Source organism: Artibeus jamaicensis, unplaced genomic scaffold, assembly GCF_021234435.1.
Source record: "Artibeus jamaicensis isolate MK-2021 breed Jamaican fruit bat unplaced genomic scaffold, CSHL_Jam_final contig_477, whole genome shotgun sequence".
NCBI lineage: Eukaryota > Metazoa > Chordata > Mammalia > Chiroptera > Phyllostomidae > Artibeus > Artibeus jamaicensis.
In genome coordinates, this window is record NW_026521854.1 from 5,667,523 (window position 1) to 5,689,375 (window position 21,853).

The 21,853-nt window shown below is 48.2% G+C and overlaps 1 protein-coding gene across 1 annotated transcript in view; it reads left to right on the forward strand.

Annotated features, from left to right (window-relative positions):
• The first annotated feature begins 19,191 nt into the window (after positions 1 to 19,191).
• Positions 19,192 to 21,853, forward strand: part of LZTS1 (leucine zipper tumor suppressor 1) — a 50,948-nt gene continuing 48,286 nt past the window's right edge. The window contains exon 1 of the mRNA XM_037152842.2: positions 19,192 to 19,379. The gene's annotated coding sequence lies outside the window, so the exon portion shown is untranslated. The remainder of the gene's footprint in view (positions 19,380 to 21,853) is intronic.

Genomic DNA, 21,853 nt, shown 5'->3' on the forward strand with positions numbered 1-21,853 from the left:
TGTTTTTAACTGCTTTAGTGAGATACAGCCCACAGGCCACACAGGTCACCGAATTAAAGGGCACCATTCAATGGTGTTTAGTATAGTCGCCGAGCTGTGAGACCATCATCACTAGCAACTTCAGGACATTCCGTCACCCCAGAAGGAAACCCTGTACCCACTAGCAGGCACTCCCCATTTCCCTTTACCCTCTGCCTGCCCCCTGGCCCTAGGCAACCACTGATCTTTCTGTCTCCATAGATTTGCCTGTTCAGTACTTTATTCCTTTTTGCAGTGCATAATATCCCACGGTATGGATAGACCACATTTTATTTATCCATTCACCAGGTGGTAGACAATGGGGTTGTTTCCACTTTGGGGCTATGAACATTCATGTACAAGCTTTTGGCTAGATGTAAGCTTTGATTTCTCTCAGGTATTTAGCTAGAAGTGAGACGCTGTGTTCTAAGGTAAGTCCATGGAAAACCTTCCCAGGAATTGCCAGACTGGTCAAAGCAGCAGAACCATTTTACGTTCCCCTCAGCAGCACATGAGACTCCAGCTGTCCCGCGTCCTCACGGACACGGGTTACCTGTCGTTTGGGTCCCAGCCATCCTAACAGCCGTGGCCTCTCACTGTATTTTTATCATAGTTTCCTGATGACTAATGATATGGAGCATCTTCCCATGCGTTTGTGAAGCATTTCTATGTCTTCTCTGGAGAAATGTCTATTCAGATCCTTTGCCCATTTTTAAGTTAGGCTGTTTTTTATAACTTAATTGTAAGACTTATTTATATATTCTGGATATCCTGATATTCCTTATCAGATATATGATTTGCAAGTATTTCTCCCATTCTATAGGTTGTTGTTTTAGGTTTTTTGGTGGTATCATTTGCAACACAAAGAAATGAATGAATTAATTTATTTTTTATTATTTTGTCAATAATGCTCTTAGTGTCATATCAAAGAAATCATTGCCTAATCCAAGGTCATGAAGATTTATACCTACTTTTTTTCTTTAAGAGGTTTATAAGTTTAGCTCATACATTTAAATCTACTATCTCCCCTGAGTTCCTTTTCTATTTTTTTTCCACATGGTGTGAGGTAGGGGTCCAAATTCATTCTTTCACATGTGGATATCCAGTTGTCCCAGCAACATTTGCTGAAAATATTGTGCTTTCCCTCCTTTAATGCCTTGGAACCCATGTGAAAAATCAACTGACCAGTTTACCATCTTGTTGGAGATGCAGGTTACATAACTGAAAAGGAATCCACGAAGCCTGAGGGTAGCCATGGGTGTCACTGATGTTAGATTTCAGGAAAACATTCAGATGATTAAATATTTCAGAGACAAATTAATTAGTGGTGAGAAATGGCAGAAGTTTTAGAAGCAGAATGAACCATATAGCTTGTAAAATGTAGCATCAATTTACAGGGTTTTCTCATTTAAAAAAAAACAGGTCTTTAGAGCAAAATCTAAGGAAAAAAGGAACGGACCCCTTGGGGGAAACTACGTGGCATAGTAGATCCATCAAACACTCACACTCCTACCTAACACGACCTCGGCCACGTGGGTGGGAAGAGCACTTCCCCTCACTCCAGAGGCTTCTTCCACAGGAAGTGGGTCACTCCTGGTCTCTCTTCACTTCTTACTTCCCAGGGGAAAAAAAAGTTATAATGTAATTGGATAAGTGAATTTAAAAAGACTAAACTGAATATCATCAGCACAACTTCTTCACTTTTCCACTTGGGAGTCAGTTGACTATAGGGCATCACAGTTCTCCTCTGCTCCATGATGGGTCTTACATCATGGGAAGGAGGAAGGGAATGGCGGGAGTCTTCATGCAGACTGACCTTCTCTGTGGCTAGAGGGTATGTGAGTATAATTCAGGGAATTAGGAAACACCCTTACCCACAGAGCTGAGCCATGTCTTATGACTTTGCCTTTGTCTGCATCAGAACCTCGGTGGAAAAAACAGGTGTCATAAATTGAGCCCATTCAGAGACCCTGTCATTTGCTACTTGCACCAGGACATTGAGTTTTCAGACCAAATGAACATAAGGGAAGGCTTGGGGTAGGGGCAGGGAGTGTGGGCCTTGGACTGCACATGGTGTTTGCAGAGGTTTATACTGAGCCAGTGGGTCTTTTCCAGCTGTCTCTTAACACTGTTACCCTGAGCTGAAGCTTCTGATGGTTTTGTCCACAGGAGAGCGGCTGTATTCATAGAGTCAAGACTGAATTTCAACTTCAAGCAAATGTTGTCAAGCAAAGGTGCTTGGGTCATATGGTTGCCCGGGGCTCATGCCAGTCCAACCAGCCCACTGTGGCCATCCTGGCCTCCGCAGAGAAACAACAGTCTCCATGCAGGCTGCTGCCACACTCACTGGGAAGAAGCTACTGGAAGAAGCCACTCACTCGCATCTCAGTCATGTGTCACAGGCCAGGCTGAGATGGATTTAGAGCTTTTAAACTGCTAGGCAGTGCAATTTCCTGTGTGTTGCAGGCACTAACTGGGTTCTAGCTTCTCATCCTCACTGCCGGGCTCAGATCGGCAGAGCCGCCTTTGCCCCAAATGCCATTTGCACTCAGAATTGTTAAGTAGAAAACCACAGGCCCCAAATGGTGTCACTGGTGCTAATGCCCATAACTATTTGCAGTTTCAATCTTATCCAGAAATGTCATCTTAATCAACCAATCTGGAACTTTCTGGTCAACACCAATAAGGTAATCTATCAGGTAGGCCTTCTTGATCAGTATAGGAAGAAGAGGCAATCTGCATGATAAAATTTTTGCCTTTCCCCCCACCCCAAACATGTGCTAGCCATCTTCCCCCTCTTTCTGTTTCCCCTCCCCCCGACCCTTCCCCTCCCTCTCCTTCTCCTCCTCCTCTTCCTCCTCCTCCTTCTTCTTGCTAATAGCTCCCTTGCCTCACCCTTCTTCCCACAGAAACCTTCCATTTTGTACAGCCCCTCAGGGAGTAGCCTTCCAGTTGCTACATGGGATGTTGCCCAAGTCATGAATTGCTTAATAAAGCCAGTTAGACCTTCAACTTCGCTAGGTTGAATTTTATTCTTTAACAGGGTCAAAGAGCTGTGTCTGGAAGAACAGATTTTGTATTCATGAGGTCTGTCCTCAAGGACAAGAGAAAAAAATATTAGCAGATGTGTTTCAGGATATTACAGTTATTGTAGGTAGACATTGGGTCCTGTGCCTGGGTCCTGAGAGAATAAGCCCAAGAAGTTTATGGAATTCATAAGTCAAGAAAATACAGTCTTGAGAAGTCACTGAAGGAACTGGTCCTTCCTAGGCCATAGGGGCAAAAGTTTAGAAGCCCACAGTAGCTGCTGGCCTGAATCAGTAGAGGGTGATTTTCCCAACTGAAACAAATGTGGGCATGAGGTGAAAACGTTCCCTGGAAGGTTCTTGGACCTAAGAATTTCAAAATAAGTGACTGTAGTATTCTCCTGTGTGGCCCAAAACTAAAAATGTCTGCTTACAAGTAGTGTTCCCCGATGGGGCTCTCCCCCAAAGCAGCCCAGAAATCCCAGGACTTCAGGGACAATGCTAATGCTAATGCGGGTGGCAAGCTTTGCAAGAAGGCAGCAGCTTCTCCATGCCCCCCTCAGAGAGCACAGGCAACAGGCATAGGTGGCTTCTTGCATAGTTTAGGTGAAATCGAAGCACGGGGCCAAAATTAACCTGTTACTAGGAGCTGTCATACAGTTGAGGTTAAGTTCATCAGTTGTGGAGTCCAAACAACCAATGTCGCTGAGAGAAATAATGGTGAAGTAGACACCGGGATTCCAGTTTGTCTTCCCGCCTCCCCTCGGGTGGAATGGTCCTCAGGCAGCACTAAATTTTGGAATTTGAGAACATAACTTTGCCTAGGACAACTGCTGGAGGTTGAATGGTTCTGTAAACTGGACGTGTTAAAGGAGAAATTATTCATTCTGGCACTTGTTCAAGAACAGTAAGGCAGACTTTGTTCAAGAAATATGGGGATCACTGCAATGGGGTTTTGCAGTAGGGGAGAGGGATTGGGGGTTCATCTCCAAATACAAGGAAAAGAGGATTTATAGCCAAGAAGTAGAGTAGTGGTCAGTGTGTAATAAAATAAAATAATCAGTCTTTCTGACTCCATCTTGCTCCAGCCTGCCCAGTTCTCGTAACATGTCAGTTAGCAAATTTTGATTAATCCTGCAAATAGATATGCTAATCATTAGAGGAATCTAACCTGTAGCCTAGAAATTACTGAAACAAACTCCCTGCTCAACAGTACCTTGCCAAGGAGATAAGGAAGGTATGTCCCCAAACAATGATTGTTTATCAAAAGACAAGTATCTTCATGACTGGGACCGTGGCAACTGGAGTCCAAAGTTTCACCACCCCCCTTGGGCCCTTGTTGACACCCAGATGCTTGTAGTCATCAGTCACCTCCTGATCTCAAACCCCTCCTGGCCCCCTTCCCCTGACATAAAAGAAGTCTGAATTCTGTGCTTTCTTAAGATGGTTCGAGTTTTAACTCAGTTACAAGTGGATGGAAAATTACATAGAGGAAACATCCAGAATAAGGGTTAAAGTGTCCTAACAGGAGTCTTGCTGAAGGCGGGCCAGAATAATCAGACTCACCTGGGGACAACGGAAGGCCAGAACCCCAGTTAGAAATCACAGCTGATCAGAGATCAAGGCCAGGGGATTCTGGCCGAACCAACTTAGCAGGATTCTTGCTAAAACTGAGCTCTTGAAAACACAGCCAAGAGCCGGGCCTAGCTGAAAGAGTGCTCAGAGGAGCCTGCTTAGAGTTTGGTCAAGGAGAGAACCTTCGTTGGGGGTACAGGGATCTACAACGTCTGTACTTGATAAGCTATGTATTCTACTAACTGATCAAGCTCTGCAACAGTGAGGCAGTTGAGACTTACAATTGGATTCATCAAACTGATTCCGGAGTGCAGCTGCTGAAGGAACCCCAGTTCAACCCAACCATTAGGAAGTTCTCTGGCTGAGTCTCAACACAGTGAGAAGTGAAAGAGGATGAATTTCAGGCTTTAATTTCCTTAACTTTAACTCATTAAAGCAAGCAAATTTGATTATGGAAATTAGTGTCTTTGGACATTGACTTGGCAAGGAAATTTGACTCTTTGAACGTCAACGTCTCCCTGAGAATTTGATGATGAGGGGCACTTAAGTCTGTTCAAATCTTGGGCATCCCTAAATTGTGGGCATTTTATTATGGAATCATTGCTATATGTTTATAATTGGATGATCTCAGTGAGTCACTTAATTTCATTGAAGAACCTGATACGTTCTGTTGGAAAATGTGGGCAGAGGTAATTTGGGATGGGAAAGGGAGTCGGTTTTCAACTGAGGGTACAGAGAAGTCTTGGTTTCATTTAACTAGTGGACTGTTCTGACCTGTTTCAGAGTCTTCCAGGACAGACTCTAAACTGCCCCGCAGAGGCCCCAGAAGGTACTCAAGGAGCCGTAGCTGGTCCTGGGGAGCGGCACTGAGGAGAAGCACCTGGTCTCTGTACTCTGTACAGAGAGTACTCTGTACCCTGTACTCTGCCCGAGTGCTGACCTCTAGCCCCAGGAGGGTGTGGGGTGGGCCATACTCTTGCTTGACTCTTGGCTTAAAAGCTAAACCCTGTGTTTAAACATCCAGGGTCGTTAGGGAGAAATACTTTGTCCCCATTCTTTCTTCTTTTAATTTTCACCCAAGGACATGCCCGCTGCTTTTAAAGAGAGAGAAAAACATTGACGTGAGAGAGAAATCAATTGCCTTTCATACTTGCTCCGACCATGGATCAAACCCACAACCTAGGCATGTGCCCTGACCGGGCCCTGATTGAACCCGCAACCTCTTGTCTATGAAGCAACACTCAAGTAACTGAGCCGCCTGGCCAGGGTTGTCCCCATTCCTGACGTGAAGCGTGGCATTCCTGGTTTTTCCCCACTCCCCCCAAAGGAGTGATGTTGGTATATGAAGAAGCACATTTGCCCACTGAGTCCATCCACATTCTCCAATCTTGTCTTTGTTAGTTACAATGGTGTTGTGATTTTTCAACCCCACAGACTTTTGCTTTGTCTTATTGACAATTGGTTGTGAATGCAAAGCAGAAAAGAAGGATGCTATTTAAACCCCCCAAAAGAACATCATCTTTAAATTTCACAGTAGTTCACAAGGCTTATTTCATGTGTGTAACATACAAAATATAATTTTATAAAGATTAGAAATAAAAGTATGAGTAAATTTCACCTTTTATAATATTTCCTATACATTATAAAAATAATTTCCTAAAATATGAAAATATATACTGATGTGTATATGAATATAAGATGTATATTAAATATATACTCATACAGTATGTACATACACATACAGTGTCATTATTTACAATTATAAAATGTCTAGGATGTACATCTATTTTGACCTTTACCTTGTTAGTAATATTGGCAAAAATGTCCCTGGTTCTCAGACTGAAAACAGTGATTCTCTAACTTGAGAGGGCATTAAAACCACCTGCTCCTGGCTGATGTAGCTCAGTGGATTGAGCACGGGCCTGTGAACCAAAAGATCACGGTTCAATTCCCAGTCAAGGCACATGCCTGGGTTGCAGGCCAGTTCCCAGCAGGGGATACATGAGAAGCAACCATACATTGATATTTCTCTCTCTCTTCCCTTCTAAAGATTAATTAATTAATTAATTAATTAATTTGTTTAAAAAAGCCCTGTTAAAACACAGATGGGTGGTCCCACCCCCAGAGTTTCTGATTCAGTAGGTGGGGGTGGGGCCTCAGGACTTGCATTTCTAATAAATTTCCACACTTTGAAAATCAAACAATAGGAGTATATCAATGCCACAGACACAACTACCCTTTGATAATAATGTAATAACATACTTAAAGAACCTCTCTTGACTTACTGATCTTAATATATGTTGTGATGTCTGTGGACGTATAAGCTCAGGATTTATGAAGGCCAGCAACAGGCTCACCTTCATTCTCTGCTCGCTAGCAGCTGGGGGAGGAACTGTATTCCATGTCTGAGGTAGCCAGTAGCCAATGACCACTTGGTCAGATACCATTTCAAACGGCGGCCTTCAAGTTCCGCAGAAACTCGGACACGCTCTCAAACAGCTTGTAAGTGTTGGAGCAGCTGACCTCAGGGACCTCAGATGCGTCTGTCTCCGCCCTTCAGAGAACCAGTCTTGAGTCTCCTTTCCCTGTTGTTTTTCAAAGACTGGATGTAGTGATGAGAAGAAAAACTGAATAAATACCCATTCCAGCAGAAGTTGGGACAGTGTCTCCACTGATGTGTAAGACATTCCTCTTATTGCAGGCATCATTTAGATTAAAAGTGATAAACCTCCTCTGGTTCAAGTGACCAGTGTTTGGGATCGTGACCCTTGCTTTCAGGTACGTCCGTGGAGAGGAAAAGAGGAACTGCTCCTTTTGTAAGGGCGGTCGGTACCCGGGCTGAGACAGACACACAAATGCATAAAACCCAGAAAACTTAAAAAGACACAAATATTGAGGGAACGGAACCCCTGCACAGGGAAGGAGCTAATGGTACAGGCCTCAGGCACCTTTAGAGTTTTAGAGTCTGCGCTCTGCTGAGACATTCCTTGTGTGTGGTTCAGTGTGCTGGTTGCCACCTGGTGCCACATGGTGCCACACAGTCCTGCCCATAGCTGATGAGACCAGGGACAGAGCCTGTCCACACAGCCAGGGCCACAAGGGTTCTTGATTCCTGAGAGGTTTGGCTGACTCACTCAGATCATCTGGGGGGGCCAAAGCAGCTGGCAGAAGAGTGTAGAAGGACGCAGAGAAAAGGCAACAGGAATAAACCGAGAATAACAAGAAAGCACAGGCAGGAGTAGAAAGGACAAGAGTAGGCAGGGGAGCAGGAAGGAGAGCCGGAGGAAGGAGAGTGCCTCCGGGTCAGACGGGTCAGACGGGTCAGTCAGGTGGTGCTCCTTTTGCAGCTGCTGTGGTCACCTCATCTACCAGCTCCGAGAGCCCTCTTTGGGGGTCCGCAGTAGCTTCTCATCCTTACGATAAACTCCCATGAGTTGACCTGAACAGAGATGACCTGAGCATGTTTCCAGCTCTTGCAAACATAGCTTTGCAATAGAAACAGAGACAAGAAGAGTTTGGTACAGACTAGAATCTTGGGCCCAAACCAAACAGGTGAAAGGTAATATGAGTACATTGTAAGTCGCTTCGTTTCAATTTAAAAAATTAATCGGGTCTGGCTAGACAATAGGTAGCATAGATTTAAGGGGACCTTGATCTATTCAAATTCAGTGATACAGTGCATCTGGCTTCTTAAAAAAAAAAACCCTCAGTTTTAGCTAGCCTTAACAGAATTTTAGTGTGGAGAGCAAGAAAGAGAGGAGGGGTGGGGAGAATGCCTGACTAGACGGTCTGTGGGCACGTTAGCAGCAAGGGCGGTTAGTGGCAGCATTGATTAGGTGCATCCCGACACACTTCCCGCACGGCCTGTGCGGGCATCTACCCCTCGCCTCCCACAGCGTTGCATTCCCCACACCTTACCGCACCTGCTCAGTGACCACGCTCCACGCCCAGACTGTAAGCTTCGTGAAGATGAGGACGTATCTGTCTTGTTCAGTGCTCTGCTCCTAGCCCCTAGCACGGTGAGGAGTGTGGTTGGTATTCTTAAAATATTTCTTGAATAAATGATAAAATCACATTGTATGAGTAATGGTGAAGCAAAATGGCAACTTAAATTAGGAAAGGAAGAAACTCAAGTGGACTGGGCTGTGGTTCCTGAGTATGTGCAAGATTTTCAGGGGGGAGAGGGAGCAAGCTTGTCTGGGCTGCTCGCGGGAGCAGGATGAACACGGTGTGGGTGTGGGAGGCCCGTGGGGCCCCAGCGGTGCTTGGAGCCCAGGGCTCACTCCCCAGCACACAGCAGTGTTGCCACATAGTCACTTGGACCTGAGCCATTATCTCACCATTGCTAAGTTCTGTTCAGGATTCAACATCTAAAGACTTTGTAAATGGTGGGCAGACATTATGGGAAGAGAGTTCTTTTTAATTTCACCAAACTCCCCAATATTTACAGATGGACTGCTTTGTCTTGTGAAATAGTGAGTTCTCTGTTAGTAGAAATCTTCAGGCAGAGTTGGATAACCACCTGCTGTGTGTGTTGTAGTAAGGATCCTACCGCTGGGTGAGGCTGGACAGAATGACATTTAGCCCCATCAATTCTCCGGTGCTGGACTTCTGTGAAATTCTAACTGCAGGCTGAGTGTTCCAGCTTGGATATCAAAAATGTGAACCAAAGAAAGAAGTGGCTTCTGCCTCATTCCGTGGCCTGTTGAGTATGTGACCTCATCTCACTGAGCCTCAGTTTTCCGAGCTGTCAAGTGGGATGACAATACCCACACTTTCTCCATGGAAAGGTTGGCAAAGATCAAATGAAGCTATGTTTGGGTTTAAAAGCATAAAGTGCTCTACAGATTTATTAAATCTCTGCTCTGGGGACAAACAAGAAATTCTGAAGGACCACATCTTCTGATGTCCAGGCCAAGACTCTGTCAGTCCAAAACAAGCACGTTTTTTTCCCCCTAGACCTCCTTGTGATAGTTTGTGCCTCTCTCTCTCCTGCCTGCTGATGATAGAGCTGTTAACTTGTGTTTTTCAGTTGTGCTGGTGATTTCACTGAGCACATAAATGTCAAGTTCCACCTGACGGAAGTCAATGTGTAACGTCTCTTCCCTTTTCTCATGAGCACAGTCCTGCTAAATTACCTCTTTATGCTCACATTGATTTTTATTTTTTTAGCTTCAAGTCCTTAAATAGCATATTCTGCCCAACTGCTTTCCTGCTTTCAAGGCAATGAGAATGGTGCCTGGCATCATGGGAGTTTAATGAGAACCACAGTGAGGCTGGCTGTGCATCAGGACGGTAAGCAGCCACCCTGAAAACAGGCATATATGGAGGACGGTGTGACCGTCCGGAGGATCAGTTACCTTACATCCGCAGCCTTTCATTCCCAGCCCCCCCCCAGCGCCCTCATGCCAGCCGAACAGAACCACCAGGTGGGTTTCCTCACCCCCCGTTTTACTGAGAGAACACAAAACAGTTAAGTGCCTTTACAAAGGTCCCTCGGCCCCACCAGGGCTGGAGCAGCTCCCAAACCCGGCTTCCTACTGGCGCAGAACCCTCGCTGCTGGACCTTCAGGTGTCGTCAGACAACTCTGCCTTCACTGTACACTGATTCTACTCCAGTCCACTCCTGACTGGGGCACACAGGTCCTTTACCACGGGCCAGTCTTTTGTGGGAAAGGCTCTGACCTTTGTCAGGGCCCCTTCTCAGCAGTCTGAAAAAGGCCCAGGCGGAGGAAGGTCTGCAGAATAAGAGGAGGTGACAAGGAGGACACTGCTGAGAAATTCCAGTGTTTGTCCCTTGAAGCTTATCTCAGTGATAGGGGACAAGTATGAGCTGGGAGCTTAAGGTCTGCTGCGTGAAAGGCATGCATCTGCCACATGTATGCACTGACTCGCAATTTAACAAACTGAAATGACCCCTGAAAGTATAGTCTTTGACTTGCAATTTAAAGAGACTTTCACATTGCCATCTGCTTTGGTTACACATTTGGTGACAACTCAGTGACATGTGTATGACAGCTGCAGGTGAGGGTGTGGTGTCTCTCTCCACTTCGTAGAAAATCAGCTGTGGTTAAAGGACATCCATGGTCACGTAGTGAGTAAATGTCAGGCTAGCTGTGAACTTTGATCCTTGGTACAAACTAGAAGGTGTCCTGCCCGTCTAGGTGAATCTCAACGTTGACTCTGATCGACAGTGGTAGATTTAAGAAGTTTCTTTCCGGTCTCCCTGAAACAGTACGGTACAGGTAAACAGTGTCCACGAGTCCGTCTCTGCAAAAGGCTGGCCCTGGGTTGTTAGCAGCAGCAGGTCCACTCCCAGGTTTCCCCTTCAAAGGGATGGAGGCTCCATTCCCTAGATCCAGCTCTTCTGGGAGATCCCCAAAGAGAGAAGCTGGGAGTGTTTGCTAACCACTTTTAAACTAGCTAGAGACCTCCCCTGCCCAGAGGGAGAGAGACTTTTCCAGAAAACACTCTTGCACAAGAGCCCCCTCCTTATGTGCCTCCCCCCACCCCGACCCCGCACCTCAGTGCAGAGTCACCTGTCACCAGCACTGCATCACAACCAGCCAGCCCGCCAGCCCACACCTCTGCTTTCTGAGTGAGCAGCCTCTCCCTCAACCCGGGCCAGGGTCAGGGCCAGGGCCAGGGCCAGGGCTAGCCAGGGCCAGCCAGGGACATGCGGGTCAGGGGGAGCCCCTGAAGCTCTTCCAGGGGGCTGTGTGAGCCAGCAGAGCACCCCCACCACCTCCAAAGACCTGGGAGGGCCCCACTCCCAACCCTGGCTTAGCTCCGGGAACCTCACCGAGACAAGTTGAAACAGGACTCCCCACCTCCCCTCTCAGCTGCCAGGCTTTAAATAGGATTAATGAGAGGGAACATTCTAAACACCGCTCTGAGAGGTTCCAGCACAGGCAGCCTGCGACTTCCTCTCAAGCTGCCATTCTGGACCGGCTCCCTGGCTCCCCAGCTCCCCGGCTACCTCCCCTTGACTTCAAGCTCCTCTTCTAGACTCAGCACTCCAGCTCGGAACTCAGCCTTGGGGTCTCAAGGGCCAGATGCAGTGCCATTGACCCCTCAACCACCTTCTCTGCCCACCGAGAAAGTTCACTCTTGATTCGTTCATTTAGCTTATCTTCTTTGATAAAATTCAAAAACTCAAAGACCTTAGGGACGGGGTTGGAGGTGGAGCTGGGAAGGAAGCAGCGCTGAGCTGCAAGTGTCACACACACTGTGTGGCAAACGGCTCTATTTTATAGCAATTGTAGTGTCCCCGAGACCTGCAGTAAGTGTAATTGATCTGTTCTATAGGTTTTCCTGTGTCCCTGCCAGTGGAATTATGTTGTCAATATCACTCAAAAGGTGCCAAAAACTGCAGATATGAGGGCAGGAGACTTGGCCAAGGTCACATAGCAACTAAGTGCTGAGTCAGATTCCAACCCAGGTCTCACCTCCAGCCTACAGACTCAAAATGCTCTTCATTTCCCATTGCACCTTGCTGAATAGGCTTCAAGCCAAACCATGAGACTGTTTCCAATTGGAAGATGCAGGGTAGAAAAGGCCCTGGATCTGTATGGGGGCGGGCAGGCGGCAAGGCACAACTGGGGGGGCTCCAGCCTGACCTGTGCTGCGCACAAGTATCAAGCCACCTACCCCTCACAGCAACACCAGGGGGGGCGGGTACTGGTACTAGGGAACCTTGAGTTAACTGATATTATTCCACATTTTGCCTTGATTGTACTCAAGGCAAAAGGGACAATTCCACCAAGTTTACCAAGAGCCCCTTTTGGGTGACAAGCTCATCTGCCTGCTGCAACAGTCCTTCTGTGCTGTTTCCAGCAGTTTTTGAGCTAAAAGGGGTCTGGAGCTTTTAGTCCCAGCTGAAAAGAGTCTGAAGATGCTGGGAGTGACCTTGGAAATAACCTTGTACAACCACAGACACCCCCATGCCTCTGGCCTCTTCCCCTCCTCTATTTTTGCTGGTGATAATCCTGAGGCCTTCCATGGAGACTACATTCAGTCTGGAAATAAAGCAAAGTATGTGGTCAACACCTAGAGAATTTGATACAAAGAGTAAGGGGAGTGAGGTTAACCCCCAAAAAACACGTGGGGAGAAGAACAGCCATCCTAGCTGAGAGGTCAGTTCATCTGAAAGCCAGGCAAGGCCGGCGGAGCCCAAGCCCAGGGAGTCCTTTGTCTGCCAATCAGCCCTGATCCCACCAGCTCTTCAGGGACAGCGTGGGCCTTTCCGTCTGGACCTCCTGACAAATGACTGAGTCGGTGTGTAAATTAAATTTCAGCACACGGGGTCTCAAAAGCCTCTGCTATTTGTTTCTGCCCCCTGAGGAGAGGAAATGAGTGAGCCAACATTCCCAAGGGGGAACTAAGTGATTTCCCAGGAGTCCTGGTCTCATGTGTTCTGTTTGCTTAAATGAGTTAAGGGCTACGAGTGAATGTGAGCCTGACCGGACCCATTTGCCAAAGGCCTCCCTCAGAACTGACAACGGTCATGCAACTTCTTTGTCTGCAGGTCATTCCTCAGCCCTGGGGAGAAATTAGCCCAAAGTCAATTAGCCCATTAGTCACCCCCTGCCCCCCGCCATGTGCTCAGCAGCAGGCTGAGTACTCTTAGGGATATAAAAAAATAAGAGGTGGTCCCTGCCTCCATTTATTCATTAAGCATTGTTGAGTGTCTGCCATGTGCCAGGCATTGAGCTAAGCACTCAGCAATCTAATGGGAAAATGAGATTCCTTCACCTGCAACAGCAGAACCCAAGTTCCAAGGTGCACAGTGAAGGAGAGAATAGCAGCATGTGGATGGCCTCTTTGATGGGACTTCAGCAGGCTGGGGGTTGGGGATCCAGCAGGGCCGGGTCAGGGCTGGGGGAGCACCTTCAAAGAGACTTCCATTCTGACTCGAAGGAGGGCAAGGGCAAGGAGGAGGAGGCGGCCTTGATGGAGGTGTGGAGGCAGTGTGGAACTGAGGAGACATACACGTCGAGGAAGAGGGAGAAAAAGAGATTGAGTAGGTAAGGATGGGGGCACATCGTAGAGGTGTTGGGAGTTAAGCTTCTTTAAGTTTAAACTTAATGATGGAGGGGAAATCTGTTTTCTCTCTTGTGCTTACAGTGGTCCTGGAAGGATCCCGCTCTGTTTGGGGTCTCTAGACCTGGTAGAGTTGAGACCCCGACTCTAGAGAGGTAGCGGGAACAGCAGGGAGAGCAAAGGCTGTAGACGGGCCTGAGTCCAGCTCTTCTTCCTCCATTCACCGATGGTGGAATTCAGGGCACATTATTTAACCATCCCAAGCTGCAATTTCTTTACTTGGAAAACAGAGATAGAGATAATAATTTATAATGATTATTAAATAAGATATTCTAGATTAAAATGTGGCACATAATAGGCAGCAATGACTGTTTTTCTCTATGGCTTCCCCCTTTCTCCTTGAAGACAAAGATGAGATGGACAGGCCCCTATATCTATTCCACCCGCACCAACTGGTCAAAGCCAACCATGCCAATCTCCTCGAGTTTGCCAGGGATTGTCAGATGGTGTTGCCAAGCCTGTCCAGAGTCAGCTGAGAGCCTTCCAGGAAAGAAATCCTTGATCCTAGGAGAGAGGTGCAGGAACAAAGGTTTTGAATTCCTCAGCCCATTGCTGGCTCTGGGTGTGGCAACGAGGCGGACAGATCCAACCCCCAGCCAGGAAAGCACCACCCTGGGAGCGAAGCCTGCGGCGGCGGCAGAATGAGAAATGGAAAGACCCTCTCTCTGATGACCTTGTGAAGCCAAGGTACGAAGTTAACCTGGGAGTTGATCTGTTCATTTATTAATTCACGAGATGTTTTTTTCTGTTGTTAAGTCAAATTGATTAGGCTTATTTGGTAGTTGTAAGCAGAAACATCTTTCCAATACATAGCTTAACACAAACTAGTCCAAATCGCGGAAGAGGTAGATTCCAGAGCAGGTGATGGGCCAGGACTTTCAGAGCTAGGGTGGTGAGTTATAACCAACCTGTTGCGCCCTTGTGAAAGTGTGTTTGGGGGAGGGGGAAGTCAAATTAGAATACTTCCTTCTCATTTCTCTGCCGTCTAGTTCAACCCTGCCTTGACATCAAAGGGCTTGCTAAACGATGATCACATGAGCCCTGCCAACTGGTACTCAAAGTCCATCCGCACTAGGAGCTACTGGGTGCCACTGGCGTCCTGGTTTTGTGATACCCAAAGCGTCCAGTTCACAGTTCTCTGCTCAGGGGAGAGCTGCCGGCCTACAGTCTACGCCGCCCAAACCAAACCACATCACGGTACTGCATCAGCCACACGGTTTCCGAGGCAGATATAGGTAGGACACAGGCTTACAACCTTGGGGTCCCAGCTCCAGTGAACCTGGGCCCATTTCTTCTCTTGCTCTTGGACTCAGTTTTCCTTTCAGTAAAAGAATGGGGTGGATGTATTTCCTAAGGTAACTTGAGCATGTTCGTTGGGATGAGTCATCTTTGGACAGGAATTCTGAAGTCAGTGAGTTTTCCCCAGGGCACCTAAGAATTTGCTCCCTGCACAAATTCCCTGGTCGCCTGAACCTGAATACAGGTTAAGTACTCAGCATAACTTTATAGATAATCATGCTACTGATGAGGAGAAGGATAATGACAATGATAAACAATTCCGTGAAGTCAGGTAGTACTTTCTAGGAAAGTGGAGATACTGCTTGCATTTTATCTCATATAAAACTCAGAGAAGTGAAGGAAGAGATGTTCTTCCCAGCGCAGAGGAGAGTTTGCTGAAGCCCAGAGATAAGAGGGGAGGGGGGCTGGGACTTACTGGCAAAAAAGGTAAATTCTGGTTACTAGAGCTATGCCTCCAGGGCAGCTCCTGGAGCACTGTTCTGTGCCCTGGAGGGAGACAGGACCCTGGTGGGAATCCCGGAAGGTCAGAAGGCATTGCCTTGACCTGCAAGCGAAGCAGCCTTCCTGTACTTTCTCAGGGGATTCGGGACAGAATGTGCAGCAATGGCAGCCTATTGTGAAAGCTTTTCTCGATGACCTAGCATTATAATATCTTCTCACCTACTTTTGAAGAGAATTTAGCCTCACTTAAATGTAGTCAGCCTTTCTTATCTCCCAACACAAGGCTCTGGAATTTTAGGCTTATGATAAATTAAACAATTATTTAACATTTTTTACTTGTCTTATCACCTTCAACTTTATTAATTCTTTGCATCTTTAGGTCATCGCCACAAGACAGGGCAAATGTTATTGGGCCCGTCTGACCAGTGAGTCTCGAAAAGGTCGTGACAAGAGCACGTGTTTGAAGAGGGGGGAGTACATGTGGGTGGTCCGTGGCGAGTCCGTTCCTCTCGGAAGCATCACCCTGCCCCCTCCATAGAATTCACTCAGGTATTTTTCTGAGTGTTTGCCAACCATTTGCTGGGGATTTAATGCTAAATAAGAAACAAGTGGTCTTGAATGAGAAACTTACAGAAGAGTTGAAGGCGAAGGAGAAGACAGCCAGTTATTTAAATTGCGATAGTGAAAGTCCATTGGAAAGGCAGAGGCGTCTCTAGTCCAGACCAGCTGCTGGGTTGACTGGCCCATGGGCCTGGTCCTACATGGCCAATAGTAGGACAGAGATGAAGGACAGAACAATAAGCCGGAACAGCAAGCTACTTGACTGGCAGGTGATGAGTGGATGAGGATGGCAGGGAACTTTTTATGAGAACATGCTTTCTGAGCCAGCTTTCCAGACTCAGCTCAGACCCAGGAGAGCCTGAGGGATGCAGATGTCCGCATGCGGTGCCCAGGAACAGCAGCACCCTTCACTAGACCAAGGAAGAGGAGCCACACTGAGATTCCCCCCCAGGGCTTTGAGGGGTAGACACACCCAGCCATGGCAGTACCGTACTCAACAGCTGAATCAGGGAGCTAATTATGGCTTGGTACTTCTGGAGACCACATTCCTGAGGCTTTTATGAGCACGCACACATTATGCCATCATAGGTCTCCTCTCCCCATCTTATTTCCTTACTTCCACCTCCACTGTCAACACGCCCTTTATCCCTGAAGCACCCCCCTTGCATGGGTGTTTCTATTGTTCCATATCAGATCCAGGTTCCACCCCTCACACCACACCGACACACTGCCCGCACCCTCTGCCTCACTCAGTCATTATAAGAGGGCTGCATGTCAGGCCCTGTCTTCTATCTTGAACACCCCTGACAGAGAAGCACTGTACTCCATTGCTGGAGGGCCCTTTGAGAGTCTCATTCAAACTACCCATTTTGCAGATGAGAAAACTGAGGCCTATCCAGACTCTTCCAATGGCATTTAATAGTCATTGGCAGGGTTGGAAACAGGAGCTGCACACCTCCAGAAGCCTTTGCCCCTTGCATTGAATTCCACACCTGAAGGCACACAAATGAGTTTGAAGTCTGGAGCTCCCCGATCCCTTACTCTACCTTTCAAGAGCCTGCCCTTTATTTAAGGATCTGGGATGTTTGATTGATATCCATCCATTTAGCAAATATTCCTGCAAACTCTCAGCTGGGAGGCACCACACTTGTCTCTGGAGATAGGTGTAGGATGCAGTCCCTGACCCCAGACCACTCCCACGCTCAGGAAGCAGACCTACTGCCACAGCCGCCATGCAAGCAAGAACGCACAAGCTGTGTCTGTGAATGGGTCACAGGAAGCACAGGGCTTCAGACACGGAAGCCATCCTTCTGTCTGCGATCACCAGAGAAATAGGGATTGCATGTGAATAAGAAAGGACTGCATTTCAGGTCTCAAACTGTGACAGAGAAAGGCTTTTCAAACTAAGGGACAAGTACATACAATGGTGAAAAAGAAGAGGTGAAGTTCAGAAGAAGCTGAGTAGCCTTTGGGGTTGATACAGAGTTGCCGTTGTAATAGCTACCATGGGTACGTACTTACCACATGCCAGGTATTCTTACTTAATCCTCTCAGCAAACTATAAACTATGAATTCATTATTTAACAATATTTATTGAGTGCCTACTACAAGCCAGGCAAATTGTAGGTGTTGGGGATGCATCCGTGAAGAAACAAGGCCAAGAATCGCAGCCATGAACACAAGAGAACAGTCCTTGCCCTCAGGAGCCGGCACTCTGGGAATTGTCACCCCCATTTTATACACTTAAAAAACTGAGATGTAAGGCAGTTAAAGCACTGCTCAGAGTCACACAGGTAGTAAGTGGGAGAGCCTGTCTGTGCTTTCCAACCCTTGCTGTGCTGCCTTCCTGGATGCCTAGCATTGAGAGTTCGGAGTGTTCCGTTTCAGCACCTGGTGGTGAAGATCTGCTACCAGATATCGTGAGGTTTTGAGCAGAGGGTGGCAGAAACAAAGGGGAGTTGCTTCCCTTAGGGCTGTCTTCCTCCATTCTGCTTATAATCAGACAGAGGTCAGCCACCTCAATCTTCCTCCTACACACACACACACACACACACACACACACACACCCCTTTTGTCTGAGGTTGATGCTGCCTAGCCAGAGCCACACCTGCGTTTTAGAGGTTCAGCCACATTGCACTCTCAGGACCGGAGCATCATGTCACACCTGGCACCCTGTTTAACTGTCGAACCAAAGCTTGTAAGCTTGATTTTCCTTCTAGCTCAATTGCTGAAAGTTGAAAGTGAGCGTAGTAGAGAAAATGATAGTGTTAGACAGGTATGGGGCAAGATTAATAGCTATAAACTTGAAACAGGCCTCAGCTTTTCCCTGAAACTCAGTCTCTGGGAGGGAACTGAAAAAGTTTGCCTTTGAAATCTCTTGGGAGTAGGAGTGCCAGCGCTCTGCATCCTGATCCATAATCCTGGCATGGTGAAACAATGCCCCTCACTAGGTAGCTGGTCAAGTGTTTGAACCTAGAAATCCAGCCTTTTTGCAGGGTTTGGGGACTGGAGTGAGATAACGTAGAAGGTAAAAGGACACTGAAGAAGAAGTAGAAGGAGGAGGAGGAGGAGGAGAAGAAGGGGTAATAAGAAAGGGGGCAAATACGGAAAAAAGAAGGAAGAGAAGGAGCAGATAAAGGAACCCCAAAGGAATAAGAACGAAGTGCAAGTAATAAAAGAAAAAAGGGAGAGGATAATAGTAAGATGGGAACAGTTGAGAAAGGGAGAAAGGAGAAAGACCGAGCAGGCAGGGCCGTTCGACGGACTTTGCTGGAAGTGAGAACGGAGAAATGGGTGTCCTGGAACTCTGTGCCCACTGCGGACGCAGAGGAGCGGGGAGGTGCGGAGCAGCCCCAGCTGTCAGCCAGAAACAAAGGCCGCCGAGGAGGTAGGGTCGAGGCTGCCGGCTGCGCCTGAGCCAATGAGCGACGCCGGCACCGACCCCGCCCCGCCCCGCCCTGCCCCGACCAATGATAAGCCACGCCACGCCACGCCTGTTGCAGCTCTGCCCCGCCCAGGCCAATGAGAGGCTCTGACACCAGCCCCTCCCAGTCCCTCCCGCGGCTCCGCCCCTGTCCAGTACGGCCAATGAGAGGTGTTGCCCCTCCCCTCCCCGCCCTCCCTTGGCCCCACCCGCTTGCCTGCCAGTGGCTCTGGGACCAGCCCGCGCGGAGGCTGGCTGGCTAAGAGCGAGCGGGCGAGCGGTGGGCAGCGCGCGGGTGGAGCGGCCGAAGTTTCTCTGCCTGCCTCGTCCGGCGAGCCAGAGCCACGCAGCAGCTCTAGGAAAAAACAGACGAGAACAAACTGCAAGACACGCTGAAAAATAATTCTCAAGTCAGCCCGAGGCGCAGGAGGCAGGTACGGTGCGATGAACGAGGGGTCTCGCTCCCTTCCAAAAGGGTCTGTTGCCGCGGAGGATGCCCAGGCTCTGGGGACACCGCGCTCCCTGCGGCGTGTAGCGCGTCGGCGCGTCCGTCGATCTTTGTCTGTCTGTGCCAGGTCTGTCTAGGTGTCTTTGTCTCTGCACGTAACTGTCAGGGTCCCCCCTCTTCCAGGGTGGGTGCTGCTGGCTGGTCCCAGACCAGAAGATAGAATGGTACTTCTGTCCTATCTTCGTCGTTGTCTCCTGCAGACGGGGTTTATCTACTCCCAGCCCCGAATCTGATCTTGATAGACATAAGTGTTGGGTGACACTGGTGTCAGAGATTGAGGAAGCCAGAGATGACCATGAGGCCCAAGGGGCCCTGGCTCCAGACAGAGGGTTTGACAGCTGGAACCTGGCCACTGAACTTGGCCATCTGGAACTTTGGTAATAGGCTGTGTCCGCCCGGGTGGCAGGGACACTGGTGCAGTTAGAGGCCTGGAATATTTCACTGAGGGAGGATGCCACACCAGATGAGGTGCATAGAGGGGGTAGTGATGAACCCCAGAATTTAAGTGGCCGCCTGGTGCTGCCAGTCCTGAACATGCAATGCAGCTAAAGTAACACTCACACCCCACATTCATTTCTTGTTTTCACCCACTGCAGGCAGCCAGCCCCTACTCTCCCCACCCCTACACTCACACACATACCCTTCCACATGCTTAAGGCACCCAAACACCAAGAGCCACCAGGCGATCTTTCTCTTTCCTCTTCCAGGTGGAAAGGATTTGAACTGTGGAGCAAATGAGTGTTCAGCTCGCCCACGAGTGTGTCAGCCCTAGGAAAGCACCTCAGACTTGTTAGCTTTAGAGCCGACAATTTCCCAGGAACAAGGAGTGCTTAGGGACATGAGCATCTGAAGTTCCCAGGTTCTTTTCTTCCCCTCCACCGCACTCTCCTGCTGCCTTCGGCCCCTCTGCTCGGTCCTGGGTGCCGGCAAACAATTGAGGAGGCACTGAGTTCTGAGGAGCTCTTGGCAGGAGCTGGGCCAGATAAGGGTCTCCTGCTCTGCTGAAGGGCGGCCCAGTCACAGTCATGGGAGCGGAGGAGCCCAGCCACAGGGAGATGAGCTGTCTGCTTGGCAGTTCTTGAGAGACCCTTGAGAGCAGTCTGTGGGTGGGAGCAAGAGAGTGTTTGTAACCTGAGCTTCCTTGAAGTTCAAAAACAATTTTCCATGGCCATGCTGGGGAAAATACAGGTGCTGGAAGAATGTATGTATATGTGTGCATGTGAAAATGGCTATTAGAGACAACGTTTGCGGGGGGAGGGTGTTGGGGCTCCAGGGTGGAGAAGAGCCAAGTCTGTGGGTTGAAGTCTGTGGGCAGAGGCATACATATTATTCAGGCGTGGCGTCTGCACCTTGTATTTATCCAGCACCTTTCTTCTGAGGCACTTTCTGCACATCACAGACATTATCTCCTTTGGTATCTCCATCGTCCTCACAACATAACTACCAGGTTGGCATGAAGCACGGTTAACTCTCTGTGTTTACCAGTGACAAAACTGAGGCAGCAGGGGGACAAGGCTTTCCCCGAGGTCTACAGCTAAAGTTAGACTCGGCAACTGGGAGTTCAAGTACAAGGTCTCAGCTGGATACATGTGAGTGGGGGACACTCACTCTACTTGAGGTGAGAAGAAACTCAGGTGGAGAAAGAAGGATGCCTCTGAGAGGTGTCCGTGAGCGGCAAGAGGGAGGACAGGACATTTGAGATGGTTGTTTTTCAACAGGTATGATAGCCTCTGTGTGCCTCTCAAGGGAACCCGTGTGCCTCTGTTGATGTGGGGTGGCCGCCATCGAAGGTGCGCTGCTGTGTAACATGTGTGCTGGGAGAGCCCGAGCCCTGGGCCTGGGTCAAGGGGAAGTTTTGCCAGGCAGTTTGAGAAACCATGTGTCTGCCTGCAAGGGGTCAAGAGGTAGATGGGCTCCAGCCATAAAAATGGCTTTCTAATCCCCCAAATTGATTTATATGCCTTTGCACTTATTCAGCATTCATTTAATAGATATTAATTGGGTGCCTACAAAATACAAGGCTCTGGGCCAGGCAGTGAGTCTTCAAAGACGAGTAAATTAATGACGGCAAACCTGTCATTAAGCAGCTTACAGACAAGCGTAATGGGAAAGAGTTCAGAACATCTAATAACATTCACTGCGTGCAGTGTATGCCCAGTACTTTTTGTGCATTATCTCATTTAATTCTCAGTGCAGCCCTGCAGGGTGGGTATGACGATCGTAGTAGGAGCTGGGATAGATAACATGGCTGGGACAGCAAATGGAGGAGGGAGTGAGGATTTGAACTCTGCTCAGCCCCTGGCTCTTCCATCTTCTCCTACTGCCTGTGAACACGGAACTATGTGTTTCTTCTCTGTGAAATGTCTTTGCCCAGTCCCTCCACCTAGCTAACTCCCACTT